This window comes from Ictidomys tridecemlineatus, chromosome 15 (genome assembly GCF_052094955.1).
Source record: "Ictidomys tridecemlineatus isolate mIctTri1 chromosome 15, mIctTri1.hap1, whole genome shotgun sequence".
Classification (NCBI taxonomy): Eukaryota; Metazoa; Chordata; class Mammalia; order Rodentia; family Sciuridae; genus Ictidomys; species Ictidomys tridecemlineatus.
In genome coordinates this window covers 4,544,275-4,552,734 of record NC_135491.1, presented here as the reverse complement: position 1 = coordinate 4,552,734, position 8,460 = coordinate 4,544,275, and the positions used below count along the sequence as shown (strand labels likewise).

At 39.7% G+C, this 8,460-nt stretch overlaps 1 pseudogene; it reads left to right on the top strand.

Moving 5' to 3' along the window:
- Positions 1-550: 550 nt before the first annotated feature.
- Positions 551-1,372, top strand: LOC144371110 (vomeronasal type-1 receptor 4-like; annotated as a pseudogene).
- The last annotated feature ends 7,088 nt before the right edge of the window (positions 1,373-8,460 follow it).

Below are 8,460 nucleotides of genomic sequence, written 5' to 3'. Positions count from 1 at the left end.
GGGCGAGTGGGCAGTTTGCCTGCAACCGAGTGAGGGAGTGCATCCTGCAGTTTGACAGTTGGGTACAGCACATTCTGGGAACAAGATTAGCAAACAGTTCTCAAGATTTCAACAGTGTTTTGTAAAGCATACAGAAATACGGAGTGACAAGCACCTATTTTATTAACATTTCACTACTGACTCTTTCCACTCAGCCAGTCTCAAGTTCCCTCTATTCCCCTAATCAGAGCATGAATTTAGACAGATTTTTACATTCTGAATGACCAAGTTTTGCTGGTCATTGGGCAAAAAAGTCACCTTGGCACATGCCTCATGTGCTTCAAGAGGTCAGCTTGTGTTGCTTTCATAGCAGGGTTTTAAGCATAATTCATGTTATATAAATTCACACAAACCTCATTAAAACCTGTCAGTAAAAGAAAAACATGCAATGTTCACAGTGGGTAGTCAGGAGGATGAGAAAATGCTGGGTTTTGGTTGAGAGGACACATGCAGCCCAGGCCTCCTCTTTCCCTGCAGGACCCTCTGGATGAGACAGCAGGGAACTGGCAGGATGGCAGCCAGTGATGTGGCTGTAGGCATCATCTTCCTGGCACAGACTGTGGGTGGAGTTCTGGGCAATTACCCTCTTCTCCTCCATTACCTGGTCCTTTACTTCAATGGCTGCAGGGTAAGACACACAGACTTGATTCTTCAGCACTTGATTGTGGCCAACTTGTTAACTCTCCTGTGCAGAGGAGTTCCCCAGACAGTGGCAGCTTTCAGTTTGGGATTTTTCACTTGGTGATTTTGTATGCAAACTACTATTCTATCTTCACAGGGTGGGCAGGGGTGTGTCCATTGTTACCATGTGCCTTCTGAGTGTCTCCTGGGCCATCACCATCAGCTCCTGGGACTCCAGGTGGGCTGGTCTTAAAGTGAAAGCTCCCAGGTACATTGGTTTCTCCCTGTACCTGAGCTGGATCCTCTACGTGCTTGTAGACATTATTATTCTTTAGTACAAAAATGGAAAATGGAGCCTCACAACAATGACATACCTAAGAGATTTTTCATATTGTTCTGGTGTTCATTCTAATATAACCATAGACTCACTCTATGCAGCATTGCTAACCTTCCCTGATGCCCTGTGTGTAGGGCGGCTCATGCTCTGGGCCAGCAGCTCCATGGTGCTCATCCTGCACAGGCACAAGCAGAGAATGCAGCAGGTTTATAAGTCCAGCTCCCCCAGGTCCTCCCCTGAGTCCAGAGCCACCAAACCATCCTCCTCCTGGTGGGCACTTTTGCATCTTTTTACACACTTTCCTGCATGTTCCAAGTTAGTTTAACTGTTATTTATAATCCCAACTGGTTCCTGGTGAACATAACTTTAAAATAGTCTCTGAGTGTTCCCAGCTTCCAGTCACTTTCTGTTCATGAGCAGAGACTCCAATTCACCCAGGTTCTGTGTGGATACCTAATAGAAACCCCTTGATATTATGACAAACATGGAAATAATAAGTTTTTGCACAATTCTTATATGTTTTCATTGTAACCCATAAAATCTTCATCATAACTAGAAACAGTTAAATCACATGGAAATGGTGGTTTTTACACATGCACTCCTGTGTTTAAGCTGACTTGCTGGTTCTTGCTGGTTGCCTGGTGATCTGGCTGTCTGACCATGGTGAGCTTCCTGCATGCCTGAGGTCTGTCATCATGCATCTGTGGGTTGGATCAAGGTGACTTTTCTCCAGAAGCCTGCACCCCTACCTGAAGCAAGCCTGAGTCATCTCCATGAAGCATCTGCTTACTAGGCATTAATTCTTTCACTTTTCCTAGAGCAAGCATTCCTGTTCTCTTTCCTAAAACCCTGTGATGGTTTGGTTTGATGTGTCTGGATCATTAATGGAGACTTCATGCTATGATGTCATCTGCTGCTAACCTGGCTGCTGGCTTCCCTAGGAGTGGAGTAGAAAACTCAGGTCTCCAGCATAGAGGATGAGGACTTTGGCCTGTGGGTTAAGAAGAGCCTTACTGAGGCTCACAAGGCACTGCTCTTACTCTGTGATGTTTTTATTGGTGCCTCCCATTGTCACAGGCCCCCTCCTGCTGTCAGGATGCATCTAGGGAATACCTATCTGTCCTCGTGTGGAGCCTTGGCACTCTGGTGTTCCTGCCAGGACTTCACATCTGCATACCTGCTATGGCTTGCTCCTGCACTGACAATCCAGATGTCAAAGGCTAGCACCCACCTCAGCCCTCAGAAGAGTGACCGAGGGAACTGTCCTCAGTTTTAGGATGTAGAGCAAAACGTATGGCTAAGGGCTGAGGAATAGTGCAGTGTGCGGATGTTTGACAAAACAGTGGCCAGATTTCCTGGGTCCACCCCAAAAATGTTCACTGAAGTTGAGTTAGCTTATTAGACATGCTCTGTTCTCACCTCGTTGACCAACAGTTTTCCATGTGAACATGCATCCTGGAGGAATGGCAGCAGTGATTGTCTGGAGAGCAAGATTATCCTGTGGGGGAAAGGTCACACTGCACCCTCTTTTAAAGGGAACATTACTTTTAAATAGTCTTCATTATCAATTTGTTCTTGAAGCTAATGGCAGAATGCAGAATGTCTATTTTGTTGTTGTTGTTGTTGTTTGTAATGGAATAGTAAAAGATCATTTATTATAGTGTGAATTTTTTGTATGTTAAATATTCTCCAAACACAATATTTAAATCAATTATCCACATACAATACAGTGTATCATAATTTAGTTTACCAAATCGTTATTTTAATTCATATATATGTCTATTCACATATGTGTGTACATATGTATTGCATGAGATAAGATATATATGTATTTTTTGAGGGGGAGGGTACTGAGGATTGAACTGTTCAGGGGCACTTGACCACACAGCCATATCCCCAGATATGGCTCTGCTGGTCCAGAGCATACACACACACACACACACACACACACACACACACACACACACACACATATATATATATATATATATATATATATATACACAAATACACATACATATGTGTGTGTATGTGTGTGTGTGTATTGCACTTTTAGGTCTAATTTTATGTTTTAAAATTTTTTATTTGTTCCAATTAGTTATATTAGTTATACATGATAGTAGAATGCACTACAAATCATATATACGTGGAGTATAACTTCTCATGCTTCTGGTTGTGCATAATGTATAGTTACACAGGTTTTATAGTCATATATGCACAAAAGCTAACAATGTCCAATTCAGAATATCTAATTTCTTATGACTAAGCAATTCATTTCTAAAAACATCTGAGCATCTTATCCTTCACACTTATTTGCACCTTCATGTTCTGGCGGTAGACTTTTGTAAATCAAAGGACACAACTAGGGCCCCCAATCCCTTGTGTTTTTGCAGGAATATTCAGAAAGTGAAATGATTGCAGTGTGAGACACATAACTTTATCAGTACATTCAGTTTGAATGAAGTGTTCTGGTTGTAACTGGAGGCAAGTGTAGTGTGGTTGGGGGAGAAAGGTTACTGGGGTGTACAATGGAAGGGGATCTTCCCTGTGACCCCTTCCTGCCTTCCCAGTCTCTATGCTTCCTGGGTGCCATGACGGGAGCAGATTCCCCACCAGGCCATCTCCCCAACATGCTCTGCCACACCTTGGGACCAGAGCCTTGGAGTCAGTCATCTATGGTCTGCGATCTCTAGTACCAAGAGACCAAATGATTGTTTCCTCCTCTAGGTAGTTCTTATTGGGTGTCTTTGGTCACAGCTGAACAGATCCATGTATTATATCCCTTTAGGGACTGAAGTTTGGGCTCTTCCTAATGAAAAATATTAATTGTCCTTAGTACTACTATAACACCATTCTACTAACAATATGAAGACTTGGCCTGGATCCCTAGTTCTTTTTTCCTAGCTTAGAAAAAAATTAATATACAGAAGAAATTAAGATGTCAAAATTCATTAAAAATAAAAATCTCAAATACACCTTTATTTCTAAAATTTATAAGTGTATTGACATATTAATACACACACACACACACACACACACATGGATTAGGTTTCTTATGCATGAAATGATTATTCTAGAAAATTTTATATAACAAAGTTCAGATTTATATGCTATTTTACCCATGGCAAATGCTTTAGTATAAAACCTGTTTTCATCATAAAAGCTTTTTTAATGTTTTCTTTCTAATTTGTTGATTCATTTTTAAAATCATCTAAAACACATTTCTTATGTATCTGCTTTTATGCCTCTATGTTAGCTATTTCTCTTGAAGAACATATCAGTGTTTATATCCTCAAACACCATTTGCCTTTGCTAATGAAGATTGTCATTTGCCCATTGTCACCTGCCCACCCCAGTTTTTTTCTGTATCTTGGTCTGGGCTCCACATGTGAGAGAAAGCATTCCACACCGGACTTTCTGAGTCTGGCTTATTTCATTTAACATGATGTTCTCAACTTCTATCCATTTAGCAGCAAATGCCATGATTTCATTCTTCTCTATGGCTGACGAGAACTCTATTGTGAATATAAATGACAGGTTCTGGCCTGGTTCCCTAACTTGGCTGTTGTGCTGCTATAAGCATTAAGGTAGCAGTATCTTTGCAGTATGCTGATTTTTTAAAGAGATAGAGATAGAGATAGAGATAGAGATAGAGAGAGAGAGAGAGAGAGAGAGAGAGAGAGAGAGAGAGAAAGAGTTTTTTATATTTATTTTTCAGTTTTTGATTGTCAAAACATCTTTATTTTATTTGTCTGTGGTGTTGAGGATCGAACCCAGCACCCCGCACATGCCAGGTGAGCGCGTTACCATTTGAGCCACATCCCCAGTCCAGTAGGCTGATTTTAATTCTTTTGGATAAATACTAGGAAGTTGGATAGCTGAATCATATGATGGTTCCATTCTTAGTATATGTATGTATGTGTATATATATATATATATATATATATTTTTTTTTTTTTGAGGAATCTCCATCCTTATTTCTACAGTGGTTGCATTAATTTGTAAACTCATTGGCAATGTACAAGTGTACCTTTTATCCCACATGCTCATTAGCATTTATTATTATTTGTATCTTGAAATTTGACATTTGCGCTGAAGTGAAATAAAATCTTAGTGTAGTTTTAATTTGCATTTCCCTTATTGCTAAAGATATTGGATTTCATATATATATATATATATATATATATATATATATATGTCATATCTTTTTTTGGGAAGTGTCTGCATAGTTCTTTTGCCCATTTATTAATTGTGTTATCTCTTTTATTTGTGTTAAGTTTTTTGAGTGTTTATATATTCTGGATAGTAATGTCCTAACTGAGGAGTAGCTGTCAAAGATCTCCCATTGTGTGGGCTCTCTCTTCTTGTTCTTAATTGTTTTCTTTTGCTGTAGATAAACTTATTACTTTGATTATGTTCCACTTATTGGTTCTTGGTCTTATTTGTAGCATTTTAGAAGTATTTTAAATGTTTTAATATTTTGGATTTTTTATATTGGTTCATTTCACTTATAAATGACAGTAAAATCCATTTTGATATAATTACACAACCTATAATATATTTTATTCTAACGAGGAATCTCATTTTTGTGTTTGCACGTGATGGTGAGATTCACTGTTTTGTATTTATACATTTGTACATAGAAAAATTATGTCAGATTCATTTTTAGGAAACTTTAGGGATGTTAGTGTCTGTGCTCAATTGTTGGAATGTTCAATCTACATTTTCTTATAGCAGTTGCAGAATTTCTGGTCTAATTTCTGGATGTTTTAATGTACTTTGTGTGGACTTTTGTGCAGGGTGAGAGACAGCCATCAGGATTCTATATTCTAAACAGGAATATCCTGACATTTCAAAAATGCTAGATCTGGCCTGACGGACCATCTCTATCTGTGGCTGTTGTCGGGGAGGAACCCATTTAGAACCTGCTCCAGTCCTTCTATAAATTTTGATCTGTTTCTCCCTCCTGTCAGGATTGGGGTCAGTATTGGGAGAATACATGTATCCACACTAGAGGACATCAGTTACAATTGGATTTAGCGAGTGAGTCTAATAAACTGACTCTCATTTGTGCAGAGGAATCCAGTGACTTCCAAGTGAGCAACTAGCACCACTTTCTTCCTTTTCCTGGTTCCTGTGTTAATATCCTTCCTATAGGTTTCTCTCTCTCCATTTCTCTGATGATACCTTCAATGATGCTGCCACTTGTTGAAATGAAGAACAGGAACCAACTAGACTTGTGGTAGAAACTTCTCAGGGAAGCAAGGAATGCCATGGGACATGCCTAGCTCACTGCCAGTCCTTCACGTGACAGACCACAGTATTTCCTGTTCCCTCCAAGTGAGAGACTCTGCCTCCAGGGAACAAACACTCCAGGGTCCCCTTAAGACATGTTATGAAGAAACCTATAATTGTTTTGCTACATGTCACCTGGGGAGAGAGTTTTCAGCAGTGTCCTCAGGTCTTCAGCTTGCATGCCCATTGCTGCTACAGGCACAGTGATAATTGCAGGTCCAAGGGGAGGTGAGGTCACAGAGTCACAGACCCATATCTCAGGATGTGGCCACCTCCGTGCAGCACATCTCCTGGTCACAGAGGCCTCTGCACTGAGATCACCATCCTGGTAAAGAGAAAAAGCCTGGGGAGTAAGGCAAGGTCAGTCTGAGAGCAGCATCTGGGAGGGAAATGCGTCTCAGGAGTCTGGGTAAGTGATCCCAACAGGACAGGAGAGGCTGAACTGAATCCCAGAGAAGCCACAGCCACACAGGAAGCCAAAACATTGAAGAATGGGCTCTGGGTCGTAAATAATTGGGGTTCTAGCCTCAATGCCAAACTGTAACCAACCTAATTTAATTTCGTGTGATTCTTGATAACAGCAATTGCTATGGTGTAATCCACGTGAAAATGAAATGTATTTTTCAAGATGTATTAGGAGGTTGTCTGAAATTCACTCAGTTGCTCAGTTTCTATTAAAGGACATCTACATTAAATTGTCAGGATTTCTATTGCCAGACCTATATTTTTTCCCTGCCTGTTATGTAGAATAGGAAGAGCTCACAGAAATCCTTTAGTTCTGTGAAAAATGAGCTGATGGTGATGCTTGAGCCGAAGGTTTTCTCTGACTCTGAGCATGGTGCAGCCAATGGGGACAGTAATTGTGCCAATCCTGAAAGCCTCAGAGTTCAAGGAGAATGAGGCCATTTCTCTCTGATGTGGAAAAGTACATGTATGAAAAAAAATGGACATGGTTATTACAGGTTCCCAATACCACCTATTGGATATGTATCATTTTTTCATGTCAAACATATTCTGACTGTAGCTAATGCACCATGTGTTGTAAATCTGATAGTGGGGCAGGGAATAAGTTTACAAGGGGTATAGAAAATCTCTACACTGTCTATCAAGTTTCTATGAATCTGAAATGTATCCAAATTTTATATTCTGTTAAATTTATACAGTAAAATGACCTCAGAAATTCTGGCATTTAAATTTTTAAATGGGCATGTTTTCAGGTCTCTATGTACCAGTTAGGATGGGTGGCTCCTATTTTGATATCATTTATTAATCTTGTTTCCTTGAGAGATTTTTAGATAACTTGGTATTAATTAACCAATATATACTTATAACTTCTGAAACCATTAAAAAATATCTACTCAATATTATTTTAATTTATATTGATGCTTTATGTCCCAAGACTTAGAACATGGCCCAGGAATGTGACACAATACCTGTTATAATTGTTATTTTTCTTGTGTTTGTCACACACAACCAAGTGAGTCATGGGGTAGCTGTTGTGATGTGGAGTCAGTCCTGCTTCATTGAATGGGACTCACCTGGGGACACACCATGGGACAGATGCCTGCAGTGCTATAGTTTTTTCAGTGTATCTTGCCATTACTAAAATATCTAAATGTTTATTTGTAATTAATATTGCATGTAAAATAAGTCTTTTCAAGGAAATGAAAACATTTTCTAAATAAGAAGTTATAAAATGCCACTAGTTTAGAAGATAACAGGAATATAGAAAAGCAGAAGTAAATATGAGCTGGATAGAAAAACTTCAAATCATTAACTTTAGGAATGGTTGTGGCTCATCCACCCTCTCTGTAACAAGTCAGGCAGTTTCAAGACACCTCTCAGCACTTGATGAGAGTACAAATTTGGACAGAGAATTAACCTTTATGCCCCAGTTCTCCTGGTCATCAGCAAAATCATCTCAGCACCAGCCTCATGTTGTGAAGATTCCAGAATCACCATGTTCTGCCTTCACAGTCGGGATTTATACACACTTCATGCCTTAGCTAGTCACACCAGGCTCATTACAATCTGATAATGAAAATAAAACATTAAGTAAGCATTCTGGGGAGTGGGCAATGCTGGGTTTTGGTTGACAGGACATGTACAGCCCAGGCCTCCTGTTCCCCTGCAGGACACTCTGGCAGGTATATCAGGAAACTGGCAGG